This window comes from Doryrhamphus excisus, chromosome 7, assembly GCF_030265055.1.
Source record: "Doryrhamphus excisus isolate RoL2022-K1 chromosome 7, RoL_Dexc_1.0, whole genome shotgun sequence".
Classification (NCBI taxonomy): domain Eukaryota; kingdom Metazoa; phylum Chordata; class Actinopteri; order Syngnathiformes; family Syngnathidae; genus Doryrhamphus; species Doryrhamphus excisus.
The window spans coordinates 4,263,952-4,279,116 of record NC_080472.1 but is presented as its reverse complement, the minus strand read 5'-3'; the positions used below and the strand labels follow the sequence as shown (position 1 = coordinate 4,279,116).

The window sequence follows — 15,165 nt, the reverse complement described above, 5'->3', positions numbered from 1 at the left end:
AACACCTGATCCCGAAGACATATTTATTTGCCATGATGTTATATTTGTAAATAATTGAATACTTGGCTAAATATACTGTATATGGCTGGATGGATATATGTCTAACTTTGTGTTTTTTTCCAGTTTTTTTGCTGAGAACTGATATTTTGCTTGTTAGACTGCCGATTATTAATAAAAAACGAGAGTTTAATCTTTCTTTTGGTAGGATCCATGTTTATATCGGCGTAGAACACAGTATTTGATGAGTCAGAATTTTCTAAAATGGCCGGTACCAGAGGGGGTGACTTTGAAAAAATGTCTGGGATTTAATGAATTAATAACAATAATAATAACAATACCGCTATCGCTCGGTTAATATGCAGGTCACGTGATGTAAAGGGAGCATTTGGAGTTTTTCTCAGAAGGCTTTATAGACTAAATAGCTGTGTCTCATTACGTGAATTTTTAGCTAAGTCTTTTTTTTAGCTGTTTGTATATCTTTAGAAGGCTGAGAAAAGTTATTGTGGATAATTGGTTAAAAATTTTGTGCATTTTTCCTGTAACACGCACAAATTTAGCCAGGGCGTAGACCGAGGAAAATGAACGGCCGTGCGTGGAGCCCATTAGACATTCTCTCTAGGAGCCGTCTGCTCAGGTTGTATTGATTTGTCTCCTCGCATGCAAGCTTTATTAAATTGTACCTCTCGTTATTCTCAAAGAACTTGTCTCGTCTCTCGCCAACAGCAGATTTTCCCTTGACACAAATAAAACACAAAACCCGGAGCACAACATAGCTCCTGGTACAAATTCTATTTTTTTAATTCATTTTTTTTTAAATGGACAGATTGCGATCACCCTATCGGGCGCCCCTGTTAACCATCCATTTCTAGTTTTCGGAAGCTTCTTATGTTCTGCTCCTAGTCAGGAAGTTAGCCATTACTCAGGCTATCAGAACGTTAGTAAGCCTACTTGGAAGTTACCCATGCTACCAGGAAGTTAGCCATTACTCAGGCTACCAGAACATTAGCCAGCCTGCTAGGAAGTTACCCATGCTACCAGGAAGTTAGCCATTACTCAGGCTACCAGAACATTAGCCAGCCTGCTAGGAAGTTACCCATGCTACCAGGAAGTTAGCCATTACTCAGGCTACCAGAACATCAGCCAGCCTGCTAGGAAGTTACCCATGCGACCAGAAAGTTAGCCATTACTCAGGCTATCAGAACGTTAGCAAGCCTACTTGGAAGTTACCCATGTTACCAGGAAGTTAGCCATTACTCAGGCTACCAGAACATTAGCCAGCCTACTAGGAAGTTACCCATGCTACCAGGAAGTTAGCCATTACTCAGGCTACCAGAACGTTAGCCAGCCTGCTAGGAAGTTACCCATGCTACCAGGAAGTTAGCCATTACTTGGTCTACCACAACGTTAGCCGGCATACTAGGAAGTTACTCAGGCTACCAGGAAGTAAGTCAGCCGACTAAGAATTTACTCATGCGACTTGGAAGTTACCCACCCAGACTATTAGGAAGTTAGCTAGCCTACCATACAGGAAGTTACCCAGACTATTAGGAAGTTAGCTAGCCTACCATACAGGAAGTTACCCAGACTAGTAAGAAGTTAGCTAGCCTACCATACAGGAAGTTACCCAGACTATGAGTCGGACCTCCTGGAGTGGATTAATGATGCGTAGCAAGGTTCCACTGTTTTTGACATTCAAGGACGGTAGTACCAGCGACCATGACAGTAACCCCTGACCTTTGACAAAAACTGGACCCATTAGGTTAGTCAGTCCTCGGAAAGTCCTCCAGTACTTATACAGCATAGGCGAGCATAAACAATGGGACGATGCCGTACTAATAAAACACAAAACCCAGAGCACAACATAGCTCCTACTACAAATTCTATTTTTTTGTTTTTTATTTTTTTAGATGGACAGATTGCGATCACCCTATCGGGCACCCCTGTTGACCATCCATTTCCAGTTTTCGGAAGCATCTTATGTTCTGCTCCTAATCAGTAAAGTGTCAGACACTGTAGTGTAAACATTGGTGACTTTCCGAGGCACAACAAGGTGAGTCTACCTGATATCACTTCTGCCAGCGATAACGACCCTCTAATGGGCTGATAACATCCGCACCCGCGTGTCCGTGAGGCGCGGCGCCCCCACAGAAGCCATCGCGCCCTCAGGACACAGCACTCTGTCCCAAGTCGTCCATCATCCTGAAGTGGGGGTGAACGCCAGATTTACGTTTTGTAGAGGCCAAAGCCGTGCCTGGGGCTGTCGGCTAGCGGTGATTGATGGGCGGGGTTACGCGGGGGCACCGGGTCTGGGGAGAGAATGCTGGCTTCTCGGCACCAGCTGCTGTCACTCCAGCCCCCACGGCGTAGCCTGTTGCACCGTCAGTCTGTTGCCACCGGGAGCGACCTCCCGCCCACCACCACCACCACCCCACCCAACCCCTGTCAGAGCGTTCTTGCTTGTTAGCGGCAGCAGACATGGCGACAGCGAAGTCGTGCAGACACCCACCAGCGGGAGGATGACACATCCAAACGCAGACAGCGCCGCCGCCGCCGCTGCAACCCGGTAACCAGGCAACAGGAAGCCTCGCACGCTGACCACTGACACTGCATGGTAATAGAAATATGTGTTAGCATCACACATTTTACCCCCGCCTCCCGTTTTGCTTTCTCGACGACCCAGTAGACGTGACTCAACTTGAGGCTGACAAAAACGCAGAAGAGATCCTCCTCTGCAGCGCTCTGCCTCCCACCTCCTCCTGCTCGGCTATCGAACAATACGCCACCGCTTACCGCCCACTCCACTTCCTCTCCAGCATTGAGCTCCTGATCCTTCATTCAGCGGCTTTCTCCACCGCTCTGCTCCTTCTCATCCATCTGTAAAGCCTCCCATGATGTAGTAGACTCAATCTTAACTATGACAACAGTACAAAAAGTCTAGCAGGTTCAGGTCTTAACGGTCAGGTCTGTGATTTTAGCGTGGTTGGTCAAATCGCCAGAAAATTTGGTACACGCCTTGAGGGGACTGTCAATCAAATCAGATCGATCATTAAACCAAGCCTCCAAACCAATTGGCAGAGACCATTTGGCTCGTGATTCTAAAACTTTGAGGTTCTGTATTCATCAGAAGGCCATCCAGGTCTGGACAACCAAAATGGCTTCATGGAGGACATCCACTCTCTGGGACCGATGTCCATTTTTGTAATTCCACAGCTCCACAGCACCAGCGGCGACCCTGACAAAGCGTGTCCGACAATGAGTGCTCTTCCTCGGGCAGGTGAGGTGAAGGCAGCGCCCTCACATCTGGCGTCTTTCTCCTGAGCGCCACCAACCGCTACCAATCTTTGACTTCCTAGTCAGGGGTCCCCAACCAGTAGATCATGATCTACCAGTAGCTCGATACACACAAAAGTAGAAAGTGGGGTGTGGCAGTAGTCTGGAGTGGGCGTGTCGTGGGTGGAATAATTTGAAAACAGCGCGTTTTGGAAATCCAATTAACTCTGACTGGAATAGGTGCAGATTCTGGAAGATCTAGACAGCTTTCTGTGGTGTGTATCTGCTCTATTGGAGACCACAACTTCATACAAAAGGCCAAAAAGTTGGTTTTTTTTTTCTAGTATTTCAACTTTATACTCATACAATTGCAGTATTTTTCCTCATAATATTAAGACCTTTTTCTTGTAAAATTACAATATTTTCACTTTTGACTTTATTTTTGTAAAATTACAGCTGAGTTTCTTTCTTTTTGTTTGTTGTTTTTTTTTTCTGAGGACTGACTAACCTAATGGGTCCAGTTTTTGTCAAAGGTCAGGGGTTACGGTCTTGGGTGCACCCCTGCACCCGTATCAATGTTGTAATCCAATCCATCAATTGGTAGTTTGTCTTTTTTACCACCTGACTTCCATATATAGGTGGGGGGCCACAAAATAGAGTCTCAGACCCTCTTTTACTGGGACTTACAAATAAAAAGTGTGCATTTTTATCGCAACAAAAACATGTACATGCACCGTATGTGGACTTGATAGGAATATTACCCATAACAACCAAATTGGACAAATTGGAGTCGCTAATTAACCTAGCATGGAAACCGGAATACCCGGAGAAAACCCACGCATGCACGGGGAGAACATGCAAACTCCACACAGAGATGGCCGAGGGTGGAATTGAACCCTGGTCTCCGAGCTGTGAGGTCTACGTGCTAACCACTCGACCGCCGTGCCGCCCCCATAGAGTTGAAATATTAAAGAAAAAATACTTTATAGTTTCAGTCAGAATAATATGAGAAATAATTTTTTTGTTTTTTTTTTTACTTTCTGAGGACTGACTAACCTAATGGGTCCAGTTTTTGTCAAAGGTCAAAGGTTACGGTCTTGGGTGCATCCCTACACCCGTATCAATGTTGTAATCCAATCCATTAATTGGTAGTTTTATCTTTTTTTTACCACCTGACTTCCACCACATATCCAATACTTCACCATCCCGTCGCCGCCCATCGCCATGGCGCCGGTCCGTCAGTGACAAAGAACGGCAAAATGAGCGGATAAGAAATATCACATCACGCGCACGCCGGACAATAAGCTGATTTATGGCGTTCAGTACGAGGCTTTTCAGTATAATACATGAAGCGGACGCCATGTTTGTTGGACTTCTGTGGAGCAATTTAGTCCTTGTTGAGCAACAACAATATACCCTTTTTTTTCCCTTTGTGGCTGTTTGAAAATCCAATCCAATTGGATCCTTGAGAGCCTTTTTTTCCTCCCGTGAAGCAGACGACTCACAATCCTATTTACTTCATTTCTTCCACAGCGGATTTTGATGAGCAGACTTCTCTTTTGGACGACCTTTCGCTGACTCTTGACTAAACAAGGCTGCGGCCCACCAGGAGACACGGGGGCGTCTTGCTGGAGGACATTTCCACATAGAAGGTTGGGATCAATCGTGCACCATTACAAATGCTAACCAGACACGCATCGCGAACCTTCACAAACAATCGTAAAATAATCCTAATTGTCATGCCAAGTGCGTGTGTGCAGCCAAAGGTTCGCTTCTCGCTGGAAAAAAACGGAAAAACAAACTCTTTCAGCGGGAAGCCAAGGGCGATATTGACAACAGCGTTTTCTTAAATGATGATCACGCTTGCTTTCAAACGGACAATTTTCAACCTTTTGAGACGTATCCAACGTATCAGCTTTCGCTTCTGAGACGGCAAACGGCGGAGGTGTCCTAACTTTTTCCACAGTGAAAAAACATCAACATTCATCTCAGCTTTGTTATATCGGTGAAAAAGCTGTCAATATCGAATATTTTTCCCCCCATTTTCCAAATATTTTTATTTGTATTGTATTCTGCAATATTTTGACTTTATTTCCATAATATTCTAACTTCTAAAAATGTTTTTTCTTCAGTCATACTATGATTTAAAATAAAAATTAAGTTATTAAAATAATAATATGTCGATTAAATTTACATCTTATTATTGTCATGAAATTGCACATGAAATTTTTTTTCTTGTCAGAATAACACTTTTTTTCTCTTAATATTTTGACTTTATTTGTATAATATAGCTACAAAAATGTTTTTTTCCCCAACCTAATTTCTCATAACATGTCAACTAAAATGACGAGAATTTTCCTCATAATATTACATTTATTAATATTTACATTTCCGTGTATTCTTGTAAAAGGAAGGAAGGAAGGAAGGAGGGAGGGAGCGAGGGAAGGAAGAAGGGAAGAAAGGAAGGATAAAAGAAGGGAGGGAAGGAAGGAAGGATGGATGAAAGAAGGGAGGGAAGGAAGGATGGATGAAAGAAGGGCGGGAAGGAAGGAAGGATGAAAGAAGGGAGGGAAGGAAGGAAGAAAGAAGGGAGGGAAGGAAGGAAGGAAGGAAGGATGAATGAAGGGAGGGAAGGAAGGAAGGATGATAGAAGGGAGGGAAGGAAGGAAGGATGATAGAAGGAAGGAAGGGAGGATGAAAGAAGGGAGGGAAGGAGGGAAGGAAGGAAGGATGAAAGAAGGGAGGGAAGGAAGGAAGGAAGGATGAAAGAAGGGAGGGAAGGAAGGAAGGATGAAAGAAGGGAGGGAAGGAAGGAAGAAGGGAGGGAGGGAGGAAAGGAAGGATGAATGAAGGGAGGGAAGGAAGGAAGGATGAAAGAAGGATGGAGGGAAGGAAGGAAGGATGAAAGAAGGGAGGGAAGGAGGGAAGGAAGGAAGGATGAAAGAAGGGATGAGAGAAGGGAAGGAAGGATGGATGAAAGAAGGGAGGGAAGGAAGGAAGGAAGGATGAAAGAAGGGAGGGAAGGAAGGATGAAAGAAGGGAGGGAAGGAAGGAAGGAAGGAAGAAGGGAGAGAAGGAAGGAAGAAGGGAGGGAAGGAAGGATCAATGAAGGGAGGGAAGGAAGGATGATAGAAGTAAGGAAGGAAGGAAGGAAGGAAGGATGAAAGAAGGGAGGGAAGGAAGGAAGGATGAAAGAAGGGAGGGAAGGAAGGATGAAAGAAGGGATGAAAGAAGGGAAGGAAGGATGAAAGAAGGGATGAAAGAAGAGAAGGAAGGTAGGAAGGATGAAAGAAGGGAGGGAAGGTAGGAAGGAAGGATGAAGGAAGGGAGGAAGGAAGGAGGGAGGCAGGGAGGGAAGGAAGGAGGGAGGGAGGCAGGGAAGGAATGAAGGAAGAAAGGAGGGAGGCATCAGAGGTGAGCCTGTGACCCCAATTTATTCATTTATTAATATTTACATTTCCGAGTATTCTTGTTAAAGTTTTGGTGTTTATTTATTTATTTATTTTGTTCAATTTTCTTGTTCAATTAAATATTCAGCCAATAAACCCAAATGGCCTGCGGGCTGCATTTTGGACACCCCTGTTATATAAATTGTACTTTGTGGAAACTGGCCATCAGAGTCGGGTCAGCAACGGTTGAAAATAAGTCCAAAGTGGAAAAAGAGCGTCCGTTAGCGTGAAAGCTCCAGACACACAAAACGTGGCGTGGGGCTTCCTAAAGACACTTTTTGCCTGTCTAAAATTCCAGCATCAAAGCTGACAGACTTCCAATACACGACCAGATTTGTTTCAAATGGGTGAGAAGTCGGAATATGGAAGGTTTTCCCTTTTTATCCACGATGCTGTGCCAGGTTGACATTTGAGGGAAAAAAAAAAAAAGTTGACTTCTGAGAAGCGCGTCTCCTTTTAAAGATATCATTTTGAGTGATGCTGATGTAAATGTATGTGACAGGGGCCCCTGCAGCACGTCAATATGGCTACCAAAATGACAATTATTGCGTCCCTTACTCGATTTGGCGTTCATTTTTGTTTGCGGGGCGAAGCTTTCACGAGGTTGTGGACTAAAAAGGAGGAGGAGGTTGTTATCTGATGTTATCGTGACTGAAGCCAGACGTACGTAGAAGGCGGATTTCTCTAAATCCGACCTTATTTGCCTCCGGGGGCCTCAAACGTACATCTCCCTTCCTCTCTTTATCTCCTCCTCTTCCTCGCCGCACGCTCGCAGCTGCCTGGGTGAGGTCACGGCGGGGATCCGCCATCCCTTGGCCCTCCCAGTGCCAGTGGCCAGTTGGTGTAATTATGATGGATGGAGTAATTTCCACAGGCGCCTTTCGGCGAGAAGCTGGAGTCCGCCGTGCTTTCTCTGGGCTTTAATGACTTTTTAATAGAGCTCACTCCCAAAGCCGCATCACGCAGTGCGAGCGGGGAGTCGCCCGACAAATCACCGCTGTTAAAGCGGGTAATGGCGCGCTCCGACATGTGCGGCGGAGCCTCTTTTGAGGCCCGACGCCGCCCCCTCAGGTGACGGCCGGGTGCGTATCCCGGATGGCCTCTCCTGTTGTTGTGTCCACATGAGCGGCTGGAAGACTCGAACGTGGACAGATGCTGTTTGGATGGTTGCTTTGCGTTCCCGCTAACCGTCCCCGGGGCCGGGGCCGGGCGGCCGTATTCTGCAAACATTATTTAACAACAAAACTACAGCCGACCTGGAAAAGTCCATTTTCAAACTTATTTTACAAGTCAAAAATCACATTTGAAGAGAAAAAGTCACAATTTTATGAGAATAACTTAAAATATTATGAGGAAAAAATTAATTTTAGAAGCATAAAGCTGAAATATTGCAGAGAAATTCACAATATTATAACAAATAAGCTACTTATTCCACAGTGAAAAACATCAACATTCATCTCAGCTTTGTCATATCGGTGAAAAAGCTGTCAATATCGAATATTTCTTCCCCCCCATTTTCCAAATATTTTTTCAACAGTTTCTTACCTGATATTATTCATTTTATTCTGTAATATTTTGACTTTATTTCCATAATATTCTAACTTCTAAAAATGTTTTTTCTACATTTTCTTACCTGATAGTATTCATTTTATTCTGTAATATTTTGACTTTGTTTGCATAATATTCTAACTTCTAAAAATGTTTTTTCTTCAGTCATACTATGATTTAAAATAAAATGAAGTTATTAAAATAATTTATTTGTCCTAAATATGTCGACTAAATTTACATTATCTTATTATTGTCATGAAATTGGACATGAAATTTTTTTTCTTGTCAGAATACCACTTTTTTTCTCTTAATATTTTGACTTTATTTCCATAATATTCTAACTTCTAAAAATGTTTTTTCTTCAGTCATACTATGATTGAAAATAAAAATTAAGTTATTAAAATAACTTATTTGTCCTAAATATGTCGACTAAATTTACATTCTTATTATTGTCATGAATTTGGGATTTTTTTTCTTGTCAGAATACCACTTTTTTTCTCTTAATATTTTGACTTTATTTCTATAATATAGTTACAATTTTTTTGTCTTATTTGTCTTATATTAAATTAATTATTAATATTAAATATTGGGACTTTTTCCCCAACCTAATTTCTCATAACATGTCAACTAAAATGACAAGAATTTTCCTCATAATATTACATTTATTAATATTTACATTTCTGAGTATTCTTGTAAAAATGTTGGTGTTTTTTTTTTTTTTTTTTTTTTTCAATTTTCTTGTTCAATAAAATATTCAGCCAATAAACCCAAATGGCCCCTGGGCTGCATTTTGGACACCCCTGGGCTTCCTAAAGACACTTCCTAAAGAAATTCACAATATTATGACAAATAAGCAAAACGACAAATAAAGTTGTGATTTTTTGGAGAATTAGGCTGCGGGAAAAATGTTACAATATAAAAGTTATGATTATTATGAGAATAAAGTCATAATTACAAAAAAATTCCAAGAAGGAATTTGAGAGACAGCAAAAATTAGGAAAAACTTTACAAATACGAATAAATACGTAGTTGCTATTTTCCGATAATAAACTCCTAATATTATTATATTATTATATTATTATTATTATATATTATTATTGCCTGGCTCCAATGAGGAAAATAAGCGTCCGGCTAGACTTAAAAGCCTGTTCTCGCCGTTTTCATCACAGCTGCTTCTTGTTATTTGAAGTTTCGCTTTTGATATCGATGTTTTGTCGTCAGGCATCATATCTTCCTTCCACGCCGAGTGCTCGGTCTCGTGCGTCTGACGACCGAAAGTGACAGCTGTGAGACGGCAAACGCCGCTCCTCTAATGGCCGTCCGCCGAGCGTTGAGTGAGTGAGCCCGAGCGACGCGGCCTGATATTATTCCCGTTTGTGAGAATGATCCCCCTGTCACAGACGCCGTCTGCCTTTGGATGACGAGGAAAGTTAGCACTTTAGCTTCAGGTGTGATCCAATTATTCCTTTCAATCGGGAAAAAAGATCTTTCCATGCAGCTGACGGCTGACTACAAGGAAGCATTTCATCCGAAAACATCCTACCCTTCGATATCATGAACCTTTTCTGATTCTGATATATATGTAATGATTCGGAGTGCATGAAAAAGTGGAAGTGAAAACATGGCTCCATTCATGCTACAATGTCGCTTAATATAAGAAATCACATACGTGACAGGGGGCAGACTCACATGCCTAGACATCCATGGGTATTTGAGTCAGGTGCTAAGCATGTGGAGGACACGAGTCAGCATGATATCACGTGTATGAATATCGGTGATATCACGTGTATGAAGATCGGTGATATCAGGTGTATGAATATCGGTGATATCACATGTATGAATAGCAGTGATATCACGTGTATGAATATCGGTGATATCACGTGTATGAATATCGGTGATATCACGTGTATGAATATCGGTGATATCACGTGTATGAATATCGGTGATATCACGTGTATGAATATCGGTGATATCGCGTTTATGAATATCGGTGATATCGCGTTTATGAATATCGGTGATATCGCATGTATGAATATCGGTGATATCGCGTGTATGAATATCGGTGATATCGCGTGTATGAATATCGGTGATATCGCATGTATTAATATCGGTGATATCGCATGTATGAATATCGGTGATATCACGCGTATGAATATCGGTGATATCACGCGTATGAATATCGGTGATATGAGTATGAATATCGGTGATATCACGTGTATGAATATCGGTGATATCACAAGTATGAATATCGGTGATATCGTGTGTATGAATATCGGTGAAATCACGTGTATGAATATCGGTGATATCGCGTGTATGAATATCTGTGATATCACAAGTATGGATATCGGTACAGGGATCACGCCGTCCTGCATCAGAGAAGGCTAACTTGTATTTGGGTTGTATGGAGGACTTACTGTTTTGGGAAGGGGGGGGTGTGGGGCCGGGACGCTAAGGCCGGAGGCACTGCAGCTGTCTTTGGACCTGAGTGGTCTCATGGCTACCCCACTATTCCCCCCCCCCCCCCCCCCCCCCCCCCCCAAAAAAAAAAAAAAAAAAAACACTGTGGCTTTTTTTTAGCACACAACAAGTAGATAGATGCCACTATGCTATATTTGGACAGGTTTGGTTGGACAGCATGTTCAGGTGTTAAAGTAGAGTAAAGTCAAAAGTGTCTCCTCACATAAAGCCTGTATAATATAATAATTATAATAATTATAACAGTATAACAATGATAACAATGATGTGTTTTTCTGTGTAAAAGTCCCAAAGGTAAATACTTGAGCCTTGTGATGTTCTCTTCTACTCCTCTTCTACCTTCACATGTATTGGGACAGCAAGGCCCACTTTCTTTATTTGTTAAGGGAGGGAGGGAAGGAAGGAGAGAGGGAGGGAGGCAGGGAGGGAAGGAAGGAAGGAGAGAGGGAGGGAGGCAGGGAGGGAAGGAAGGAAGGAGAGAGGGAGGGAGGCAGGGAAGGAAGCAGGAGGGAGGGAAGGAAGAAGGAAGGAAGGAGAGAGGGAGGGAGGCAGGGAAGGAATGAAGGAGAGAGGGAGGGAGGCCAGGGAAGGAATGAAGGAAGAAAGGAGGGAGGCAGGGGAGGAAGGAGGGAGGGAATGAAGGAAGGAAGGAAGGAAGAATGAAAGAAGGAAGGAAGAATGAAAGGAGGGAGGGAGGGAGGGAGGGAGGGAGGAAGGATGGAGGGAGGCAGGGAAGGAATGAAGGAAGAAAAGAGGGAGGCAGGGAAGGAAGGGAGGGGAGGGAGGCAGGGAGGGAAGGAAGGAAGGATGGATGGAAGGGAGGGAGGGAGGGAGGGGAAGGAAGGAAGAATGAAAGAAGGGAGGGAAGGTAGGATGGAATGATGAAAGAAGGGAGGCAAGGAAGGAAGGAAGGAAGGAAGGAAGGAGAGAGGGAGGGAGGCAGGGAAGGAATGAAGGAAGAAAGGAGGGAGGCAAGGAAGGAAGGAAGGAGGGATGGAAGGGAGGGAGGCAGGGAGGGAAGGAAGGAAGAAAGCAAGGAAGGAAGGAAGGAGGGATGAAGGGAAGGGAGGGAGGCAGGGAGGGAGGGAAGGAAGCAAGCAAGGAAGGAATGAAGGAAGGAAGGAAGCAGGCAGACAAGGTGACATATTGCAAATGTAACTTCCTGTTCTGGTGACTGTCTTTATGCTGACATCAGAGGTGAGCCTGTGACCCCAAAAGGGCGAGTAGGGCAGCTTTTAATGGAAAGGTCAGCGGTGTGACCCCGCCTCCTGAGACCATGTGACCTCCAGCCAGGACGCCAAGCCCTCTAATTGCTCCTGCATGACAACACCACCATTACAGGAAGTCTTACTGCTACTACTCTATGTACTCTATATCCAACAGCATATACTCTATGTACTCTATATCGAAATCATTTCCAACACATATACTGTAGATGCGTTCATGGACACTCGGAACGTAACAGCGTCTTTATTCAGTGTATGTGTGTTCTAAATAAAGAGCAATGCAAACAAAAAGAATAATAACAAACTAACATTAACTGTTAATGCGTAAGTACAGTTTGTGGCGTTCAAGTATGCTTGGAAACGGCCCATGAAATACACACAAAACTTGTAAATTCATGGTGTCTTTGAATGCAACCCCTCCTTATTGATTCATATGTTGTGCTACAGTTAAAAATGTAAATCAAGCTAAAAAAATTCAATATTTCTCTGAATGAAATACAGTTAAAATGTGCATATTTCAGACAAATGGTCATAAATCTATTCATTTGGAAAACCGTTATTAATCCGACTTTTATTAAAAAGTCCAAATTATGAGATAAAACGTCTAAAAACTTGTAAATTCATGGTGTCTTTGAATGCAACCCCTCCTTGTTGATTCATATGTTGTGCTACAGTTAAAAATGTAAATCAAGCTAAAAAAATTCAATATTTCTTTGAATGAAATACAGTTAAAATGGCCATATTTCAGACAAATGGTCATAAATCTATTCATTTGAAAAAACGTTATTAATCCGACTTTTATTAAAAAGTCCAAATTATGAGATAAAACGTCTAAATGACTTAATAGGACATTTATTAAGTAATATCATCCTAAAATGTCCAAATGATGAAATAGCAAAGTCATCATTATAAGATAAAAAGTGGAAATTATGCGATCAAAACTCATAATTATGAGATACAAATTCGAAATTCCGGGATAGGAAAGTCCTAATTATGAGAAGATAATTATTGCTACCATAATTGATAACAACCATCATGAAAAAGTAAAAACTTGTACTTGAGCCTCCATGTTTTTCCTTCGCTAAAGAGATGCTCAAAAGCGAGGGTTGAAAAAGTCTAAAAGTGTTGCCGCGGGCATACCTCGTACTTCCTGTGCTCCGCCGCCCCCGGTGGATCTATTGATTTGATTTTTAGCAAATGAGCTGATTTCTGTATCATCAACTTATTTCTCTGCAGTCACTGACCAATCCTGTCCTGACGGAGGGATGGATGGAGGGATGGAAGGAAGTGAAGTCCTGCAGTGGATTCAAGGACGCCCTCACAGTCCGTGATGTTGTTGTTGTCTTTGTGAGCGTGCGTCCTCACGGTGGGCCTCGGCAAACATCTGGCACCCGCTCATGACAACAAACAGCCACTTTGGAAAGGTACCGCCATTGAAATCACTTTGGGCTTTGCTTTCCCTGTCGGCGTGGAGGCTTTTCCTGACACGTCAACCCAAATGACCTCTTCCAGAGTCATTCTTTACATTTTCATTACATTTTCATTTAATTTCATTTGGATTTTAGTCCGTTTTATATATATTTTAATGCAATTACTGGCCATTTTTAGCTCAAATCAATTTAATGACAAATTGCATTTAATGCGTAGTATTTCAATACATTCATTCATTCATTCATTTTCTACCGCTTTTTCCTCACGAGGGTCGCGGGGGTGCTGGAGCCTATCCCAGCTGTCTTCGGGCGAGAGGCGGGGTACACCCTGGACTGGTCGCCAGCCAATCACAGGGCACATATAGGCAAACTATTTCAATACAATACTTGTAATATTTTATTTTATATATGTAATATTTTTTATATATACATATATAATATAAATATATATAATTTAATTTTTTATAACAGAATATTTCTATATTTTTTTCTATTTGTAATAAATATTTTTTAAATGTTCATCGCAAGTGTAAAAAGAAATGAACCCCCCACTTTGTTATCCAATTATGCAACTTCATCATTGAGGGGAGAATCTAAAAGGCCGCCTTCCCTCCTCCCTCCTCTCAGGACCTCCTCGTGCCCAAAGCGCTGCCATCTTGCCCCCCCCCCCCCCCCCCCCCCCCTTATGACTTTTATTTCCATGATATTTTAACATTATTCTGAAAAATTTCCACAGCCGTTGTTGCTTGTTTTGCTTGTTTTTCATAATACTACAACATGAGAAGTAATGGCTTCTTATTTTAATATTTCAGCCAATTTTTTTCATAATATTTGGAGTTTATTCTTGTAAAATGACAGCTGTTCTGTTTATTTATGCTATAATTTTTTTTAAATATTCCAACAATTTTTCCACCATCTAATTTGACAAATATTCCAGCTTTTTTTCTGGTTTAGTTTGTTTTTTTAATATTACGGTATGTATTATTCCACATTGCCGTGACTTGTGTTCCTAGCACCGAGCGGTGATCAAACGCCGACTGGGGCGTGGCTCGCAGGTGCGAATCCTCCCAGCGGCGCCGAAGGCTGGTTTTTGGCGCAAGGTGAAGCGATGTGGCGAAGCGCCGGGAGACACGGAAGCAAGGCGGTCAGCAAATTGCGCGGGTAGTCTCCTGGTGAGATGATGCGTTCCCCCCGGCTCGCCGGCACAGTGCTGAGCTGTGGACTTGCAGCCCGTAAAGAGGTTTAGGTGCAAACAAACATCCCATTTAGTGGCGTGGCTCCTCCATTTAGGGCCGCGATTATGGCCCTCAAGGCCCTGGCTCAGCACTGAATTATGAATTAAGTTGTCAGGAGAGCCTCTGCTTATGAGCTGAGGGGGTCATTTAAATTTAATTTGAAAAGGGATTCCGATAAGAATGTATGCTCAGCAACCTGACGCTTCACGGGAAGGGGGATGTGGGGGGGTGCCGACAAGTCAGATGGAATAAAGACGTCTGGAGTGTCGGACCCCATCTCCTCCTTGCATTTTAGCGCTTCACGTCTAACACATCTTCTTCTCTTCGGGTGAAAATCAGCTGGTATTTGCTGGTCTCACAGCATGGTGTGGGGGCTGCACGAGTGCTGCCGGGAGTTGGGGTTCATTCAATATCATGCATTGTCTTTCTGGTATGCACAGGAAAGTATCTGTACATCAGATCGTGGTCATTTGGCGAGATAAGTGCGTCTTCCTCGTCACGGGCTGCACGAGTGCCACCGACACTGAGCATG

General features: G+C 42.8%; 1 long non-coding RNA gene across 2 annotated transcripts in view; it reads left to right on the top strand.

Annotated features, from left to right (window-relative positions):
* Positions 1-14,035, top strand: part of LOC131132864 (uncharacterized) — a 44,561-nt gene extending 30,526 nt beyond the window's left edge. For both annotated transcript variants that reach the window (XR_009130444.1, XR_009130445.1), the window contains 2 exons: positions 4,804-4,922; positions 13,205-14,035. This is a non-coding gene — a long non-coding RNA (uncharacterized LOC131132864). The remainder of the gene's footprint in view (positions 1-4,803; positions 4,923-13,204) is intronic.
* The last annotated feature ends 1,130 nt before the right edge of the window (positions 14,036-15,165 follow it).